The sequence below is a fragment of the Schistocerca nitens genome, chromosome 7 (assembly GCF_023898315.1).
Source record: "Schistocerca nitens isolate TAMUIC-IGC-003100 chromosome 7, iqSchNite1.1, whole genome shotgun sequence".
NCBI lineage: Eukaryota > Metazoa > Arthropoda > Insecta > Orthoptera > Acrididae > Schistocerca > Schistocerca nitens.
In genome coordinates this window covers 389,451,018-389,472,622 of record NC_064620.1, presented here as the reverse complement: position 1 = coordinate 389,472,622, position 21,605 = coordinate 389,451,018, and the positions used below count along the sequence as shown (strand labels likewise).

Below are 21,605 nucleotides of genomic sequence, written 5' to 3'. Positions count from 1 at the left end.
TTGAGCAACGATGCTGATATCAGCGGTTACGCGACCATTCTCCCATCCATAGACGAAGTTCTGGAAGTCCACACAGCACAGACGTCCGCCAGGATCTTCCTCTTGTAAGGGCAGCATTGGCAGATCGTACAGCTACCACAGAACAGAGAAGGATGCTTGTGAGCCCAGAAGTGTCAACACGAACTGTAGCGAACCAGTTATTAGCAGTGGGACTACGGGCACGCACACATCTCGCCCGTCTTCCACTCACGCCACAGCACTGACGTGGACGGCTCGACTGGTGCCTTCAGAGGATCACTTGGAAGATGGATTGGCGGGCTGTAGTCTTCAGCAATGAAAGTAGATCCTGCTATACACAAGTGATGATCGTTTGCGTGTACAACGTAGACCTGGTGAGCGCTGTCTCGTAGAGTGCATTCGTCCAAGAAAAAAATGGCTCTGAGCACTATGGGACTCAACTGCTGCGGTCATAAGTCCTCTAGAACTTAGAACTACTTAAACCTAACTAACCTAAGGACATCACACACATCCATGCCCGAGGCAGGATTCGAACCTGCGACCGTAGTGGTCGTGCGGTTCCAGACTGTAGCGCCTTTAACCGCTCGGCCACTCCGGCCGGCATTCGTCCAAGACACACTGGTCTCATCCCATGTCGTATGGTCCAGTGTGCAGTAAGCTTCAACACTCGTTCGCCTTTGGAGTTTCTGGAGGGAACGCTAAAGAGCACTCGGTACGTGCAGAATGTTATTAGACCCGTTTTTTTGCCGTTCTTTCAACAGGAAGGCGATGTTTCAACAAGATAATGCTCGCCTGCACACTGCCTGTCGAACTCAACGTGCTCTGCAAAGCATGCAGCACATGACTTCTCTGGCCAGCACCATCTCCAGACTTATCTCTATCGAGCACCTGTGGGATATGATAGGACGAGAAGTGACTCGTCAACGAACAACTCTTACAGAACTGCGTGAACAGTCGAGCAGGCGTGGAGTAACCCATCATAAAGCAGTATTCGCCGTCTGTGCGGTCGACTGGATGCTAGAATCAGCACCTGCATGGCGGCCCATGGAGGCTACACCACCAAGTACGAACATGCGTGTTTCAGCATGGTCGATACCTGGTACTTCTTGTAAGTAGGCTGTTTAGGTTTTTATGTTGGTAACGCCACGCAGTGCTCTGTATGAAAATCACTGACTGCGCTGTGTACAGTCTGTGGCTGGTTTGCATTGTTGGAATATCCTAATGTTGGGCAGTTGGATGTGAACAGCGCGTAGCGCTCCGCAGTTGGAGGTGAGCCGCCAGCAGTAGTAGATGCGGGGGGAGAGATGCCAGAGTTTTGAGAGTGCACGATCTGGACGTGTGTCCATAAGAGATAGTAAATTTGTAAGACTGGATGTCATGAACTGATATATATTTGATGACTTTTGAATATTATTAAGGTAAACACATTGTTTGTTCTTTATCAAAATCTTTCATTTGCCTATCGGTAGTTAGTGCCTTCAGTAGTTAGAATCTTTTATTTAGCTGGCAGTATTGGCTCTTGCTGTATTGCAGTAGTTCGAGTAACGAAGATTTTTGTAAGTGACTCATTAAAGGTATAGGTTATTGTTAGTCAGGGCCACTCTTTTGTAGGGATTTTTGAAAGATTGCGTTGCGCTAAAAATGTGTGTCAGTTTAGTGTTGATCAGAATAAGTAAAGAGATTAATGTCTGAGTACGTTCAGTTTAGCTCAGCTGTTTGAAAATCAAATAACATAGAGGTTTATCAGCACAGTAGTTCATTAATTTTTCTAAGGGGACGTTTCACTCTGAACCACCTGTGCTACCGATCCGTATATGTAATCATTTCTTGTGCTCCATACGCACTGTTGCAGCAATAAATCTTGAGCGAATCAGAAACCTCTAAAAAGGGCGTACTAATTTTTTTCCGGCGGTGTATTAATCTGAATTGTGATTAGGTTCATTAGCTGTATGTATCCTTCAGGTTATGTGTCGAAATAAAATTCTGTACAGAAAGATACATATACTTCAGTATGTACGTTAAAGGATTTGCATGTTTCGATCATTTCGTTAGTGCATTTACTTATGCTTTTCGTGGTATTTAGTTGTTGTCTGGGACACTTTCACATGCAGGTGTTTACGTTACTCCAGAGAGTCTTAACTGCTAAGATAAACTAGGTTCAAATGGCTCTGAGCACTATGGGACTTAACTTCTGAGGTCATAAGTGCCCTAGAACTTAGAACTACTTAAACCTAACTAACCTAAGGACATCACACACATCCATGCCAGAGCCATAATTCGAACCTGCGACCGTAGCGTTCACGCGGTTCCAGACTGTAGCGCCTAGAACCGCTCGGCCACCCCGGCCGGCAGATAAACTTTTTTCAGTTGCTAAGATGTGCAGTGAAGATGAAATCTTTTCTATTTTGGGATATACTGGGTCTCAGAAACAGTCTGATAAACTAGTATGAATGTTGCAAGGTAGCTTGTGGTGAGATATAACTGTTAAGAAAAAATTCGATACGTTACGCCATTTCCGGGTCAATTAGCATTGGAGTTAGCCAATAAAGCCGTTGCGCACGCAAATTCAAACGGCCCGTTAGAGACGGAGACGTCAACCATGTTATTCGTTTGGTTTCCTTAACCCGAACAAGAGAGCGGTACAAAGATGGTACGGTAATTAGGTTCGAACCCGAGTCAGTGACTGAGCAGTCTCGTGCACTATGATCTGCGCTTTGAGAACTTCTGATACTAATTGTCTCTGGCGGACCGCTGGAATTTGCACGCTCAACGACGTTATTGGCCAACTTCAACGCTAATTAACTCAGAAACGGCACAGCTTATCGAAGTTTTTCTTAACCATTATTTCTGAGCGCAACCTAACCAGCAACACCTATACAAGCTTTTCAGACTGTTTCTGACTTGCCCGTATATGTCAAGACATACGTTAGGTAATACGATAATATAGTAAAGAAAATGTTTTGTTGTTAAATACAATATTTTCAATGAGATAAGCATTCAACATTAATATTGTTACTTTCTATCTTATCATTTAGTAACATGTTACCATGTACTGTGCTATGAATGAAAATTTCTAATTCTTCATATATGTCCAGTCAGGAATAAAAAAACGGCTCTGAGCACTATGGGACTTAACATCTAAGGTCATCAGTCCCCTAGACTTAGAACTATTTAAACGTAACTAACTTAAGGACATCACACACATCCATGCCCGAGGCAGGATTCGAACCTGCGACCGTAGCGGTCGCGCGGTTTCAGACTGAAGCACCTAGAACCTCTCGGCTACTGGTGCCGGCCCAGTCAGGAATACATTCCTGAAGTTTGTCGGATTTATTAATGTTCACCCTGTATGCAATTAAAGAAAAAAGGTTTCATCTTCAGTGTATATTACTATCTTAGCAATCGAAACTAGTTTACCATAACAGTTAAGACTCTTTGGAGTGATGTAAACAATTATATGTGAAAGTGTTAAGCTATGATGTGTTTGTCACTGTTCTCTGTGTGCCAGACAAATATATTTCCGACAAAGATGTAAGTAAACGCACTAAGGAAATGCTCTAAACATCCAAGTCACTTAATGTACATACTACAATATATGTATGCAATTTTGTCATATGATGACATGATGGAGACCGTGGCTGTTGTTTGAAGACAAACGTTGATGGTGTTAGGACAGCAACCAGCCACAAATTTACTTTCAGTTCCTTTATTTATTCAAAGGAAACCGTTACCGGTTCCGAATCGTTGTGATTCATCCTCAGACGGTTTACACGCTTTCTTTATGACATTTGGTGTGTTTTTATAGATTGATTGTCCTAAAATATAAATCTGCGGATCCACTTCACAGCAGTCACTTCAAGCCAAATTTGTGTGTCATTGAAGCCAAACCTAAATATGCTACTCTCCCATACATAGGCCCACTTTCATACCAAATAGCACACTTATTGCAAAAGAAGAAAAATATCACACTCAGCTTTTCCACAAATAATAAATTACAACAAAAAGTAATCCATGATGTAAATACCTCCAAGAGTCCCTACCGTAAATCAGGAATATACAAACTCAAATGTGATACATGCCCAAAATTCTACATTGGACAGACAGGCAGAAGTTTTGAAATTAGATACAAAGAACATATTGATGCTCTAAGACTTGGTAACTTGAACAAATCAGCATTTGCAGCCCATATTGCTGAAGAAAACCATTCAGTGGGAAACATTGAGGACAACGTAAAAATTTCCATCTAGCAGAAAAAGGAGCCACTGTGAATATATTAGAAGAATTAGAAATACACACACACAAAAACAGCACCCCAGAATATATCCTTAACGAACAAACTGAGTTAGCTAACATCCCTTTCCTGAAAAATTTCCAAAAATTACTTTCCAGCCGCCAAAGCAAATAATATTAATACTCCTATCTGCACATCAAGTAGCAAATTTGTATGTTACTATAATTCTCATGATGCCAAATGTAACAAAATAATATACTATTTTACCTATACAGTTCTAAAAAATATAAAAAACTTTATAATTAATTTAGCAATATCAACTCAAAAAATTCAATGTCTCTGTACTAATGTAAAAGGCATTACAGGTTTGTAAATGAATATATGATCCTTTCCAAACATAGGACATCATCGTCTAATGTTACGATATATCATAGCATCTGTGATACTCATGTGTTTGTAAGCTCTTTGTATGTATCAAAACATGTGGTGCGTAGTTGAAATCATCTCAGCGACAAATCTAAAGTGTAGAGTGAGAACTATTTACGTGTGCAACAACGAGGATGCAGTGGGAATGCATTTACATCGGTTGGACGAATGTTATGAAAACAAACACTCGAAACCGACGTTTCACGTAAGTCACATGCAACGAAAATCTGTAACGCAACCATCTGTGTGTGGCGTGTTTATAATTATGTTTTATTTATATTTTAGGACAATTAATCTATAAAAACACACAAAATGTCATAAAGAAAGCGTGTAAACCGTCTGAGGATGAATCACAACGATTTGAAACCAGTAACGGTTTCCTTTGAATAAATAAAGGAACTGAAAGTAAATTTGTGGCTGGTTGCTGTCCTAACACCATCAACAATATATGTATTTTTCTGTACAGGATTCTGCTTCGACATAGAACTTCACCGGCACGTACAGCAAATGGACTTAATCAGAGTTCAGATTAATGTATTGTACATGTAGCTAGGATGCACCTGATAATGGCAGAATGCTGCCGAAACATGTCGTGCTAATGAAATATTGGTTGAAAAGCGACTGTTAGCAGTAGAAATTATTCCACAAATATACATATTCAGTGTTATGCTGGATCTCGGGAACTTTGCGGCCGTAAATGATTGTTGGTGAATTACGCAACTAACCCCAAATACTTTTAAAATGCTTTATTTCAGTCCCATAACTGGTTCAGGTATTCATGCACATCATCAGATGGCCAATGTTTCGAAGTACGTTAGTGCTGTTGATGAAAACATTAATATAATTGCAGACGTTAGCCATCCGAAAACGGGCATCAATGCCTGAAAATGGTTACGGGGCTGGAATAAAGCATTTCAAATGTATTTGTGGCTGCCTGCGTTTTTCACTAAGAATATACATATTTGTTTTGTAACTTCAAAACGCCCTTTTCATTACGCAGTATAATATTTATTTACATTCCATACGAATTTCGACGATTATTTTAAAGGTATCTCCAGTGCATTTTTTCTGTAAAATACAGTTCTGGTATACTTAGAGATTCGAAAAAGTTCACATCAGAGTTTGAACACGAATAAAATATTACATAGAGCTGTTGGTTTGACTGTCCAAAATCTGTTTCCTCTCATCTGATCATAAGTCACAGGGCGCTGGTGAAACCAACTAGACGACTGTGGCATATCTTATACCCGTCGCTCCGACACGATGAAGTCACCCTACCCTGTTTCTGAATATGACACTGTCCATTAACAGATGAATTCCTATTCTGCGAAGAAGATGACCCAGTCTGTGATGTCTGTGGCATACCACTCACGATAAGCCATGTTTCATTAGAGTGCATTTTATATTCGGATCAGAGGGCAGCGGCTATTGTAAGTGGTGATTTGCACTTAGTTTTAGCAGATAATGAGATGAATATGACAAAACTTTGAAAATTCTATGCTTTGTGTGGATTGCAGAATGGCTGGTTCATCCATTACTGACAAGTGACAAGCCTGTCACAATTATATGATAATGCTTTAATCACTTCTTTGTTGGATCTAACGCTCTTTTGAGCCATTACGTAACTTTTACAATGCGCGCGCGCGCCTGTGTGTGTGTGCGTGTGTATGTGTGTGTGTGTGTGTGTGTGTGTGTCACTCACACCAAAGTACTTTAAAGACATTATTTTATTTTTTATTCCAGTACAGTATTCTTTTACTCTGAGCTAATTTAACGAAACGTCTCACTATACACTGCGCTGCAAAATTTAAGAACGAGGCAGATAAAGTAACACAAAATATTAACTAGGTGAAAATGTATCAAAGTGCGGGAGTACGTTGCCAGAGGTCTTTCAGTCGTACACAGAACGCTGGACGTCATACGGCGTGAGCTCAGAGTGACTGTATGCTAAATGCCTTCCCCCAAACCCTTCTCGTAACCAACACGAGATAGTTGAAGGAACGGTAAAAGACACCGTGTCAACCAGCGAACAGTAGGTTCACTGTAGTGGTGTTCTTCATTTCAACATGGTGCGGAGACATTTGGACAATTCATACGAGGAAGAATGTAATCAGGATACTAGAAGAAGGGCGTAGTGTGATGAATGTATCCAAGGAGCAGATCCAGTCTCTCTAGTGTTTCTGGACACACCCTCCTATAGAGAGCGGTCGGAGCACGTAATGCACGCAGGAACGTCGCCGAACATTATCGTTTTGTTGCTCCAGGTGTTATGGTGTGGGGAGGCATAATGTTGCATGGGCACACTGACCTGCAAATCTTTGAACTTGGGACACTCACTGCTCAGCGTTATTATGACACTGTACTCAGTCCCCCTGTGCGTCTTTACAGGTGTGCATTCGACCCTGATTTCGTTTTTATGGGCAACAATATGCGACCGCATCGAACAGTGCTGGTAACGGAGCTCTTGGAGCGAAAAAATGTTTGGCGAATGGATCGGCCTGCCTGCTCGACTTAACTCGTATTAAGTACGTGTGGGATGAGATAAGAAGATATACTTCAGTACGTCCACATGCACCAACAACCATCTAACAGTTATCAACTGCAATAGTGGAGGAATGGAACAGCTTACCACAAGAACTCATTACCAACCTTGTGGCCAGTATGAGAACACGTTACACAGCTTGCATTCCCGAATGTGGTGATCAAGCACCCTATTAAGAACTATGTCCCGCCATTTGTAATGTCCAGTGGACAATCATTAAGGGGAGGTTTACTATCTTTGGCCCGAAAAAAACCATGTTCTTTGAGAATTTTTTTTCTCGGGATGTGTTACAGATATCAATGTCAAATTTGGTCAAAATGTTTATTGATATTTCCTCTACAAACTGGAATTTTTTCGACCGGAAATGTCGAAGAGCAAAGGCGGAAGTGCCATCGGAACGAAACAAAATTTAAATGTAGACCTCCACGCGCGGTATGTCACAAGTCAGCCAGCTCGTCTGAAATCAAAATTGAGTTGACGTTAGCGAAGTATATAAGATTCTTTAGGAGTTGTAACTCGCTTAAGTTATTTGGACCATAGGAAACAAAATGGCGGCCATTTGAAAAAAATAGGTTTTTTTTCATAGGCAAAAATATTTATAGTTAATGGATCGGAATAAAAGTGGTACAACTCCTAGACAATTTAGTTAGCTTCATCGGAAACAAAGAATCATGCAAATCGGTTCAGTAGATTTGAAGTTACCATACCGCGCGATAAAAAAAAAGTCATTTACAGAAAAATGCGTTTGAAGTTTTGACTACGTATAAATGCAATATTATGCAACTTACGTTCAATCTGCTATTCCGGGTCCATAAACTAGTCCTTCCCCTTCCTCATAGAGGGCGTTCTGCTCGATCTGGGCCATCCTGCGCTCTTCCAGAGTCGCTCGTACGGCCGGTGACAAGCGATTTTCGGCCGCTCGAATGCGGTGGTCGTCCGAATGCTTGGGGAACTGCATCGAATAGAGTCCCAGGATGACGTCCATCGTTGTCATGGTCTTCAGAGTTGCTGAACACCCTTCCTTGAAGCTTCTCACTGCCAGGAATGTCGCAATCTCCATAGTCTTCGCACCGGAATGCAAATGCCTGGGGGCTAACTTCCAAACACATGCGTTCAAACTTTCACTTGAATTTTATATGTCTCCTCCCAAGCACCGGTACAATAACTCGCTCTTCGTAAGAAAAAAACTGGTGCGTGAAAAAGACCGATTTCAGGCAGGTGCATTATTGTTCAACCGCGAATATCAAAAATGTTTCAAATGGCTCTGAGCACTATGGGACTTAACTTCTGAGGTCATCAGTCCTCTAGAACTTAGAACTACTTAAACCTAACCTAACCTAAGGACATAACACTCATCCATGCCCGAGGCAGTTTCGAACCTGCGACCGTAGCGCTAGCGGCGAATATGAAACATTTCCGTTCCGTATTCGGAAAAACCGTTTCAGGGGTGGATTCAAAACACTTTTATGGATCGAAAAATGCAATTTAAAAAAAAAATCGATTTTTTGAACAAAAAGATAGTAAACCTCCCCTTAACTGTGATGAATTCAATGTCATTATTGTCTCTGAATAAAAGAGTCATTTCTGTTCATCTCACTACGTATTTCTTTCAGTCTTCTTCTCTACTATACTGTAACAGTACATGTCACTTCCGTCCTTAATTTTTGCAGACCACTATATTTTACTAGGGCGGTAAAGAGCTCGACATTATGCGCCCAAAAACTGGCAAATAATGAGTTCTTTCCTACTTCTTCGTTGGTACTGCACAATCGTTAGAACTCTGGCGCTTGCTATGAAACACTGTATGTTACCTTGTCATCGGCAATAAACAATTGGCGAAGAATTAAGAAGAACGCTGCTAAGCATTGTTTGAAAACTAGCAAGTACTTATGAGATGGAGAAACAGCGAAAAAAGTTAAACCTGATTCTCTATATGGGCGTTTGAAGTATGTCTTTTAACTATTTCGTGACATCACTCGGTAGCTTGTTAAGAAAAAGGAGAGGTACCTAAAGGACGCAGTACCCGATCAGAGAATGTTGTAGGCTTGCCAGTGGACAGTGAATGCCGTACGTTTGTTGAGTGATCATGAAGTAAAGGGTTCAGAAGATCTACGACGAACCTGGAAAATATTTCTGAACATTCAAAAATCAGCACTTCAGTATTTTCCTAATTTTGTGGTCGAACTTTGTCAACCGAAGTAATTCCGCAAGCGAAATAAACGTTTCCAGTCACTTCTTCTGCCTTCAGTTCTGTTCGGGAGGACGACGGTTCAATCCCGCGTCCGGCCATCCTGCTTTAGGTTTTCCGTGCTTTCCCTAAATCGCTCCAGGCAAATTCCGGGATGGCTCCTTTGAAAAGGGCACGGCCGACTTCCTTCCTCGTTCTTCCCTAATTCGATGAGACCGATGACCTCGCTGTTGTCCTCCACACAACCCAACCCAACCTCAGTCCTGTTATCTTTTTACTTCACGCGGCACTCCTCTTCCATCTTCATAAATGAAACAGTATAAGTAGGCTGTTTCGGTTTATATATTGGTACCGCCACGTAGCGCTCTGTATGAAAATCACTAGCTGTGCTGTGTGCAGTCTGTGGCTAGTTTGCATTGTTGTCTGCCATTGTAGTGTTGGGCAGCTGGATGTGAACAGCGCGTAGCGTTGCGCAGTTAGGTGAGCCGCCAGCAGTGGTGGATGTGGGGAAGTGAGATGGCGGATTTTTGAGAGCGGATGATCTGGACGTGTGTCCATTAGAAACAGTACATTTGTACGAATGGATGTCATGAACTGCTATATATATTATGATTTTTGAACACTATTAGGTAAATACATTGTTCTCTATCAAAATCTTTCATTTGCTAACTATGCCTATCAGTAGTTAGTGCCTTCAGTAGTTTGAATCTTTTATTTAGCTGGCAGTAGTGGCGCTCGCTGTATTGCAGTAGTTCGAGTAACGAAGATTTTTGTGAGTTATTTGTGAAAGGTATGGGTTAATGTTAGTCAGGGCCATTCTTTTGTAGGGATTATTAAAAGTCAGATTGCGTTGCGCTATAAATATTGTGTGTCAGTTTAGTGTTGATCAGAATAAGTAAAGAGAGTAATGTCTGAGAACGTTCAGTTTTGCTCAGCTGGCGCCGGCCGCGGTGGTCTAGCGGTTCTAGGCGCTCAGTCCGGAGCCGCGCGACTGCTACGGTCGCAGGTTCGAATCCTGCCTCGGGCATGGATGTGTGTGATGTCCTTAGGTTAGTTAGGTTTAAGTAGTTCTAAGTTCTAGGGGACTTATGACCTCAGCAGTTGAGTCCCATAGTGCTCAGAGCCATTTGAACCATTTTTTTTCTCAGCTGTTTGAAAAGCAAATAACGTAAGAGGTTTATCAGCACAGTAATTCATTAATTTTTCTAAGGAGACGTTTCAACAGTAGACCTCATGGTCTGGTGTGGCTTCACTTCTCTACCTTCTTTCACTTACAAGCAGCGGAAAGATGCATCACGTCTGCAAAATTCGACTCCTTTTTATAAACATTACACTTTAGATAACTATTGGCAAACGATTGACGAGCATGTCTATCGCGGAACATCTCAAAAAGCGACATGGAGTCCAGGCATTCACTTTACACTTTTGACATTGAGCGTACTGATAGCATGTTTTTATTTCTATTTCTAGAACTGTGTGTCAACAGTTCGTGGAAGCTAAACGTTTCAAACCTTTACTGCTCAACCTGGTTACCCCGTTAGCTAGTTCCACGGTATAAAATGATATTCTTTTGTTTTATAACCGCCGCCTTCCTTTTTGAAATGCTTCTCGTACGGACTACAGGCCACAACACGTAACTGACAGCTCAGTGTTAAGTACCGTAAAGGACAAGGCGGGAACCAGTAGCGTAGCGACTGTTGAAAAGCCTATAAAAAGTGTTGCCACACTGAACACGCGCCTTTGTACGCCCAGCTCCGTGGTTTGAATTCCACAGCAACTGAGCGGCACTGAACTACTGGTCGGGTGATTTGGGGGGTGGCGGCGCCATTTGGCTTGCGATGAGTCCAGTTATTTCTTGGTCATTCTGTTGCGAAGTTACAGCCCCCGCATTGGTAGCGTGTTCCACTTTCCTTCTCTCTTAACTTTATTGTTTTTTTGGCAATGACTGACAGAATCAGCAAGTCACTGGTTTCCATGCAAATACATGTTGCATGCACGTTTGCATGTTCTGGCCATTTGGGGAGTAAATGCATATTTCTAAGGTTTCACCGATTTAACTGCATGAAATTGGATGTGCAAATGATATTTTATGACCTCAGTGCATCTATTGCTATAACTTACATAATAGCTGCTTATATTGATGTTTTTCTTACAAATAACGTCACAAGTGTGCAACATGAGTAATTTCGTGAATTTTGTTAGTCTGTAAATTTCATGGTTCCTTCAAGCACCCTAGTTCTGCTCGGTAGATGTCGGTAGAAATCAATATACTTGGTGCCAATAAATTTAAATAAAAAAAGGTTCTGTTGCCGTTGAGCGACGCTTTCTTGTATATGATGCAGGCCAGGAAAGCAATTAAAAATTTTTATCTTAGCCTAAAGCAAGTTACATTTTTTGGCCATGCGCTACATCGTGTAGCAGAAACAGTGAATTTAAAATATGAGAATCTGAACACACTGATGTCCTCCAGAAACAAGGTAAATAAACGCACAACATTCAAACGTTTCATCATTGTGAAAGCATTAATTTAGTCATGGCTGACTTTTTTTTCCTTTTCAGGGTATTCTTGAAAGCATCTGCATGTGTCGCAGCACTGAAAGATACACAGGCGGATTTAGCTTTGCCACGGTTATCAGATCAAATTCTGATTTTGAGTTGACAAAAAATATTGCGTGGCGGAAATATAAAAGACTTTCAACTTTATCTGTCTTTTTCTGAAATTTCTTCACTTAAGTATGCATCGGTCACTTCGTGTGATGCAGAAAGTTCGTTTCCTTTGTACAGAAATGTTTTGGCTGATATACGCACGAGCCTAAGTTAAGAAAATTCGGAGATAGTGGTTGTTGTGTACTGTTTTACCGCATATTTCTATTGTCTTACGGCCTCATAGCGCTCGGTTGGTGATATGAGCCAGCCGGGGTGGCCGTGCGGTTCTAGGCGCTACAATCTGGATCCGCGTGACCGCTACGGTCGCAGGTTCGAATCCTGCCTCGGGCTTGGATGTGTGTAATGTCCTTAGGTTAGTTAGGTTTAAGTAGTTCTAAGTTATAGGGGACTGATGACCTCAGAAGTTAAGTCCCATAGTGCTCAGAACCATTTGAACCATTTTTTTTGGTGATATGAGCCGCGTGGGATTAGCCGAGCGGTCTGAGGTACTGCAGTCATGGACTGTGCGGCTGGTCTCCGCGGAGGTTCGAGTCCTCCCTCGGGCATGGGTGTGTGTGTGTTTGTCCTTAGGATAATTTAGGTTAAGTAATGTGTAAGCTTAGGGACTGATGACCTTAGCAGTTAAGTCCCATAAGATTTCACACACTTTGGACTTTTTTTTTTTTGGTGATATGATACTGCAAGAATGCGTGCGTGTTTAAGGATTTCATAGTGCATGAAAATCTGGGCTCTAGTCATTATTTCGTCTGAGGTGTAGAACAACAAACATTATTGCAAATAGTTGTGGAATTGGGTCAAAAGTACCCCTTCGCGTGGTTATTGCACCGAAGAATTGGCACGATGTAGATAACAAGGTTTTCATCCAGTCTTTGCTCATATGATAATTTAGTTAATGAAAATATCTAGAGTAAACTAATATACCAGCATATCGGAAAAAATCATCAATCAACTGAAGAAAATTTGCTTTAATTTAATCATTTGAGAACCTATGTTATTTGTGTTCTCCAAGGAGCGTCAAGGAATTTTGATCACTGGTTGTTTATTGCGTTTCCCTGGCGTTGTCCTGTTACTGACGAAGTCAAACATGCCTCACGTAGAATACTATGTACTTTTTTCCTAAGTTAACTGGTCGGCCATATACACATAAACAATCATTTTAGTGAAAATTACATTTATCGCCACATTTACCAGTCTAAACGCACTAAGACACACAAACAAATTCGTACGCAAAATACACAGAAAAATGATTACTTCCAGCGATAGTTACTAAGAAGATTTGGCCGCAAACAACTGTCTCTGTATATCAGAATCATTCCGTGTATAAGGGGTGTAAGGCTCATTCTGAGCTTTTCATCAGAAATATTTGTAACCGATCTCGATCAATAATGTTGTTCCCGTGTAACCCTCTTCAGCTCTGTTAACTAACGCAGCCTACAGCCATTTGAATTTGCTTACTACTTTCGAGCCGTGGTCTCCGTCTCCAATTTCTCCCTCCACACTTCCTTCCACTATCAAACTGGCGAGAGCCGGCCGCAGTGACCGAGCGGTTCTAGGCGCTACAGTCTGGAACCGCGCGACCGCTACGGTCGCAGTTTCGAATCCTGCCTCGGGCATGAGTGTGTGTGATGTCCTTAGGTTAGTTAGGTTTAAGTAGTTCTAATTTCTAAGGAACTGATGACCTCAGAAGTTAAGTCCCATAGTGCTCAGAGCCATCTGAACCAGCCAAACTGGCGAGTTCTTGATGCCTCAAGATGTGTCGCATCAATCGCTCCCTACTTTTAGTCAAGTTCTACATCTATATGGAACTCTACAAATCACATTTAAGTGCCTCGCAGGAGGTTCATCGAACCACCTTCACAATAATACTCTATTATTCCAATTTCGCACAACGCGCTGAAAAAACGAACACCTGAATCTTTCCGTGCGAGCTCTGATTTCTTTTATTTTATTACGATATTAATAAATTTTCTTTTCTACATTTCGACTCAGTACGTCCTGATTATTTAATCGTACTATGCATCTAATAAAAGAATTTTCTGTAACATCACATTTAGAAATATTCTAATCTCTTCTTGTCTGAACTGCTTAGCATACACATTCCACTTCTGTACATGGCCACTGTCCAGACAAAAATCCTCACTAAAGACTTCCTTACACCTAAGTACATATTAGACGTTAACAAGTTCCTCTCCATCAGAAGTACTTTTCTTGTATTGCCAGTCTGCATTTTATATCCTCTCTACTTCGGTTATCACCAATTATTTTGCTGCTCAAATAACAAACCCCATCTACTACTTTCAGTGTCTCGTTTCCTCAAATTCCCTCAGCGTCGCTTGATTTACTTCTATTACATTCCATTACCTTTGTCTTACTTTTGTTGATGTTCATTTTATAACTTCTTTTAAAGACTCTATTCATTCCATTCAACAACTTTCCCACGTCCTTTGCTGTGTCTGGCAGAATTGCAATGACATCAGCAAGCCTAAAAGTTTTTATTTCCTCTCCATGAACTTGAATTCCCTCTCCAAATTTCTCCTTTGTTTCCTTCACCGCTTGCTCAATGAACAGACTGAATAATGTTGAGGACACGCTACAATCCCGTCTCACTCCATTATCAAACGGTGGTTCCCTTTCATGTCCTTCCGAGTGTTACAACTGCAGGCTAATATCGGTACAAATCAACTGTAAATAAACGATTCACTCTGTGTGCTTTATCCCTGCTACCTTCAGGATTTTAAAGAGTGAATTCCAGTCAACATTATCATTAGCTAACTCTAAATCTTCATATGCTATAAACGTAGGTTTTACTTCCTTTAACCGGCCTTCCAAGATATATCGTAAGGACAGTATTGCTTTCTGCATTTCTCCGGAACCCAAACCGATATTTTCCGAGGTCGACTTCTACTGGTCTGATTTTTATGCCGACTACGTCACAGTTAATTTAAATTAAGTTGACATTAAAAACAACCACTCCGTCTATAGGCCACAAGTGGTCCATCCGACCGCCGTGTCATCCTCATGGGAGGATGTGGATAGGAGGGGCGTGGGGTCAGCACACCGCTCTCCCGGTCGTTATGATGGTATTCTTGACCGAAGCCGCTACTATTCGGTCGAGTAGCTCCTCAATTGGCATCACGAGGCTGAGTGCACCCCGAAAAATGGTAACAGCGCATGGCGGCCTGGATGGTCACCCATCCAAGTGCCGACCACGCCCGACAGCGCTTAACTGCGCTGATCTCACGGAAACCGGTGTATCCACTGTGGCAAGGCGGTTGCCTGAGTTAAGTTGACATAAAGAATGAAATCGAGAAGAATTAAATAAAAGAGGTGACGAAAGACGTCTATGTAAGAACGCGATCAAAAGAAGGGAAAATTTGGTGCGACGGCTGCTGCTGTATCGAAGAATAGTCCACTTTCAGCTGGAAGGAGCCGTGCGGGGGAAAAATTATAGGGCAGACAAAGATTAGAATACGCAGAATAGATGATACAGGATGCTGGGTGTTGTAGCTGCGAAGAGAGGAAAATATCTGCACCTGGGTGGACAGCAGCAAACCAGCCGAAAAATTTATGAATCATAAAATGATACGGTTGTGGTTTGGTGGACAAATGAGTAAATGTCAGACTACAAATGCAAGTTCCCGAGATTTTTAACTGTCACTTACAGCTTCGTTCAGCTCTGGAAATGATACTTTGAATGCGCGAAAAACTGGAAGTTGAACCCTGTTGGGGTTCTGCGTCAAACTGTAGAGGTCTCTAACCGGGTGAGTCTGTCCAGAGATCCGAGGCAAGGCAACAGAAAACTACCTTCTATAGGATAATACCTAACAGAGCAGCGTGGTGCATAAACCGGTTGTCAAACTGAGGATTGCTTTTCTTTGTTATAAGATCTACATCTGCGCTCCACAGGTCATCTTACTGTCTGTGGCGGAGAATACTTTTCGCTACCCCTTTCCTCTTCCATTCTCGAATGTTGTGTGTGAAGTACAACTGTCAAAAATGGCTCTCAGCACTATGGGACTCAACATCTGAGGTCATCAGTCCCCTAGAACTTAGAACTACTTAAACCTAGCTAACCTAAGGACGTCACACACATCCATGCCCGAGATAGGATTCGGACCTGCGACCGTAGCGGTCGCGCGTTTCCAGACTGAAGCGCCTAGAACTGCTCGGCCACCACGGCCGGCGTACAACTGTCGGTGACCTTTAATTCCTCTCATTTTCTCGTCATGGTCATTTCGTGACGTGTGTACAGGAAGAAGTAATACGTCGACTGACTCTTCTTGGAAGGTGCGTAACAGTAAAACTCTCCTTGATTTACAACGCCTCTCATGTAGCGCCTGCCACTGGAGTCTGATGTGCATGTCTCCAATGATCACACGCTTACTGAACAAACCAGTAACGAAACACGCCGCTCTTCTTTGAATCTTCGCTATTAATTCAACTTGATAGCGGTGCCAGATGAGTGCTCAAGAATCGGTGGAACGAATGTTTTGTAAACGACTTCTTAGCTCAAATACATTTTCTTAGAATAATTTCAAAGAGTTTCAGCTTGGCCTCTGCTTTTTCTGCGCCTATAGTGTGATTTAAATTACTTGGCAACTCACGTCAAGGTCCAAAGTCGCGGCGTTGTGGCGACTGGTATCGTCTGCAGGCAGCCACCACAATGCTCCGCTCTCTGCTGCAATAGAAAAACTCTTTGAAGTGATTACCACCTAAACTACGCAAAAAAATCTTATATTAACGTGCAGTATAGGTCTGTCCAGTGTCTGTAAGCATGTCAAAGAAGTGTTCTTAGTTTTAATTCTTAATGATTGCCTTGGCTTCGCCAACGTGAGCACGAATCGCCTGGGAAAATATATGATGTGCACCAGGGACGGCCAAGAATTTGGCACACGAGCGGTGTTCTTGCTCACGTACCACAGCTCTCTCTCCTGGCTGCACACTTCACCCATTATCACACCACGCTGCCTGAGTGTGAAGCGGAGGAAGAAGGGGAAACTACGATAGTGTCGAGTTTAGGAGGCAGTGCAATTGTACTGCATACAGATTTATTTAATATTTATCAAAAACACAGATCACAAACAAAAGAATTTTTCAGTATCGTTTAATTATTTTTGGTGTTCTGGCGATATAATTTTTACCTTGTGCAAACTGTAGGCATAGGGACAGATGCAGACAAGTGCAGAGATTTTCACACTCAGGTTGCCAAGTAAACGTAATCGAGAAAAGCCTTTCACACAGTAATGTTCATCGAAAGATTGTATTGCGCTTGCAGCTTCATTGTATACACACGGAAACTCTTCCCAAAGGAAACATCTAAGCCTCCAGCACAATTTCAACGCAAAAGGATTTGTCTTTTAAACAGGAATTACATTCAGATCAATCAGTTCCATCTGCATACACACACAGGTGCTCTTTCAACTGAAGGGCAAATGGTCTCCTTGAAAGGTTTAGTAAACTATCCTTGTAATTCTTTCAGGGCCACAATGAATTCTTCAGACCTCCCATTTTCTTTAACGCCAATGACCTTAGCGGAACGCACCGTGTTCTTTGTCAGAATTTGTCCCTCCTACAACGTGCTTTTTTTTTAAATGCATACCCATCGAATCACAAATAAGTTATCACTTAGCAATGTGGGCAGTGTGCAGTTGGTGAGATCTGCAACTCATTCCGGAAGATCTAATTTTCGTTCCTGCTCCCCTCTTTCCCAGGCATGCCCCTTGATTTAAGCAACGTTCCTTGCAGTAAAGCAGGGTGTAACGGGTACAAGAGTAGATACTTTTATACGTGGCACTTAATATGCAGATACATCAGCGTATTGGTTGTTTTTCCTCTGCATCGAACAGTCTTCCCAAAAACACATCACATACTTTATAGGCCGATGTTTTCAGTACAGTCGTCCTGCACTGTTAAGTGCACTACGCCTGTCAGTATAGACTAACCGTTTTGCAGCCACGTTTCCACACTTCACCACCTGACTTGTGCCCAGGGGAAAATAACCATTAATGGCTTGCTCTAGCCACATATACTTGGAGGTACTAACCAACCTAAAAACAGAGAACTTGTAATGGCTAAATTATTAGTCTGAGAATGATGTAAATACTGATGTAATGTTGTCCAGTACACCGTCCTCAACCTCGAAATCTGTTGCAAATGACAGTGGAATAGCCGGCCGCGGTGGTCTAGCGGTTCTGGCGCTGCAGTCCGGAACCGCGGGACTGCTACGGTCGCAGGTTCGAATCCTGCCTCGGGCATGGGTGTGTGTGATGTCCTTAGGTTAGTTAGGTTTAAGTAGTTCTAAGTTCTAGGGGACTTATGACCTAAGATGTTGAGTCCCATAGTGCTCAGAGCCATTTTTGACAGTGGAATAATGCAAGCGACTGCAGAAAATTTTCTATTCGTACCTCCAATTTCATCACGTTCTCCGTGTCTGCAAGTTTAGCACAAAGTGCTTCGTGATGTACGGAACAATGAATTCTGTCTGTCGATGGCTCAATTTTTTGCATTTCATTGTCACCCATCTTCAAATTTTTTCTGCAAGTTGTTGTGATGTCGTTCCATTTGCGGTACCCGTCAGTTATGCGACTATATCTATTATGTGATAGTGAAAATTCGTACCCTTCTCTTCTGTCAGTCCCATTCACTTTAAAGGCTTGTGACTATAGATCTCTATACAGCATCTGTTTGTGCAAAAACCGACTGGACCTGTGAATTCCTTTATACAGCGAACAAATAGCAAAGGCAAAAAGTGCTGATCCTACGATTCTGCTGAAATGAAAAGAGTCGTGCCGACAGAAATATGCGCCAGCACAATGCTAATTGCAATGTCAAAGGAGTGAGCAAAGCCGAGAGAAGCCGAGCCTCGGCCCGCATGCGGTTTCGCGATGTGGCCGACCATCATCTACACGCCGGTGAATACGCATTTAAGTACTAAAACAACCGTAGGCTACCGTAGACTATAGTAAGTCAGCGTAGACTATGGTTATTTTCCCTAGTAGACTTCGTCAGTTAAGGTCGTACGTGCATTACCTCTACATTAGGTGTGTTGCATACCTATTGGGCGTTACCTCATGGCAATCACTTTACATCTACATCTACATCTATACTCCGCGAGCCACCTTACGGTGTGTGGCGGAGGGTACTTATTGTACCACTATCTGATCCCCCCTTCCCTGTTCCATTCACGAATTGTGCGTGGGAAGAACGACTGCTTGTAAGTCTCCGTATTTGCTCTAATTTCTCGGATCTTTTCGTTGTGATCATTACGCGAGATATATGTGGGCGGTAGTAATATGTTGCCCATCTCTTCCCGGAATGTGCTCTCTCGTAATTTCGATAATAAACCTCTCCGTATTGCGTAACGCCTTTCTTGAAGTGTCCGCCACTGGAGCTTGTTCAGCATCTCCGTAACGCTCTCGCGCTGACTAAATGTCCCCATGACGAATCGCGCTGCTTTTCGCTGGATCATGTCTATCTCTTCTATTAATCCAACCTGGTAAGGGTCCCATACTGATGAGCAATACTCAAGAATCGGACGAACAAGCGTTTTGTAAGCTACTTCTTTCGTCGATGAGTCACATTTTCTTAGAATTCTTCCTATGAATCTCAACCTGGCGCCTGCTTTTCCCACTATTTGTTTTATGTGATCATTCCACTTCAGATCGCTCCGGATAGTAACTCCTAAGTATTTTACGGTCGTTACCGCTTCCAATGATTTACCACCTATGGCATAATCGTACTGGAATGGATTTCTGCCCCTATGTATGCGCATTATATTACATTTATCTACGTTTAGGGAAAGCTGCCAGCTGTCGCACCATTCATTAATCCTCTGCAGGTCTTCCTGGAGTACGTACGAGTCTTCTGATGTTGCTACTTTCTTGTAGACAACCGTGTCATCTGCAAATAGCCTCACGGAGCTACCGATGTTGTCAACTAAGTCATTTATGTATATTGTAAACAATAAAGGTCCTATCACGCTTCCTTGCGGTACTCCCGAAATTACCTCAACATCTGCAGATTTTGAAGCGTTAAGAATGACATGTTGTGTTCTTTCTTCTAGGAAATCCTGAATCCAATCACAAACCTGGTCCGATATTCCGTAAGCTCGTATTTTTTTCACTAAACGTAAGTGCGGAACCGTATCAAATGCCTTCCTGAAGTCCAGGAATACGGCATCAATCTGGTCGCCAGTGTCTACGGCACTGTGAATTTCTTGGACAAATAGGGCGAGCTGAGTTTCACATGATCTCTGTTTGCGGAATCCATGTTGGTTATGATGAAGGAGATTTGTATTATCTAAGAACGTCATAATACGAGAACATAAAACATGTTCCATTATTCTACAACAGATTGACGTAAGCGAAATAGGCCTATAATTATTCGCATCTGATTTATGACCCTTCTTGAAAATGGGAACGACCTGCGCTTTCTTCCAGTCGCTAGGTACTTTACGTTCTTCCAGAGATCTACGATAAATTGCTGATAGAAAGGGGGCAAGTTCTTTAGCATAATCACTGTAGAATCTTAAGGGTATCTCGTCTGGTCCGGATGCTTTTCCGCTACTAAGTGATAGCAGTTGTTTTTCAATTACGATATCGTTTATTTCAATATTTTCCATTTTGGCGTCCGTGCGACGGCTGAAGTCAGGGACCGTGTTACGATTTTCCGCAGTGAAACAGTTTCGGAACACTGAATTCAGTATTTCTGCCTTTCTTCGGTCGTCCTCTGTTTCGGTGCCATCGTGGTCAACGAGTGACTGAATAGGGGATTTAGATCCGCTTACCGATTTTACATATGACCAAAACTTTTTAGGGTTCTTGTTTAGATTGTTTGCCAATGTTTTATGTTCGAATTCGTTGAATGCTTCTCTCATTGCTCTCTTTACGCTCTTTTTCGCTTCGTTCAGCTTTTCCTATTTACATATGGGATCGGTTTCTTACAAGGTGTCACCAGAAACCGGAAGCGGTGAACTATCTAGAAACTGAGGAAGATATACCACCGACGGAAAAAATCGCAACACGAAAAAGTAATTAATGGAGAGTAATAAAATTTCGGGAATACATTTGTTTACCTAACATATTTAAGTGATTAACTTTGCAAGATCACAGATTAATGTACACGAGAAATAAGCCATTGCAAATGTGAAATGCTGGTACATTAATAACCGATGTAACTGCCAGAATGTTGACCGCAAGCATGCAAATGTGCATGCATTGTGTTGTACAGGTGGCGGATGTCAGTTTGTGGGATGGAGTCCCACGCCTGTTGCACTTGCTCGGTTAACACAGGGACGGTTACCGTTGGTTGTGGATGACGCTGGAATTGTCCAGCACGTATGTCCCACCTGTGCTCGACTGGGAACAGATCTGATAATCGAGCACATGTCGACACTCTGTAATCGTGTTGGGTTACAACAGCGGCATGTGGACGAGCGTTATCCAGTTGGAAAACACTTCCTGGAATGCTGTTGATGAATGGCAGCACAACCGGTCGAATCAGAAGCTTGACGCACAAATTTGCAGACGGGGTGC

The 21,605-nt window shown here is 42.3% G+C and overlaps 1 protein-coding gene across 2 annotated transcripts in view; it reads right to left on the bottom strand.

Annotated features, from left to right (window-relative positions):
* The window catches only part of LOC126194711 (uncharacterized), a 965,948-nt gene that overhangs the window by 396,576 nt on the left and 547,767 nt on the right, over nt 1–21,605 (bottom strand). The window contains exon 4 of one of the 2 annotated variants that reach the window (XM_049932947.1): nt 16,677–16,750. The gene's annotated coding sequence lies outside the window, so the exon portion shown is untranslated. The remainder of the gene's footprint in view (nt 1–16,676; nt 16,751–21,605) is intronic. The other variant, XM_049932949.1, reaches the window with a different exon arrangement.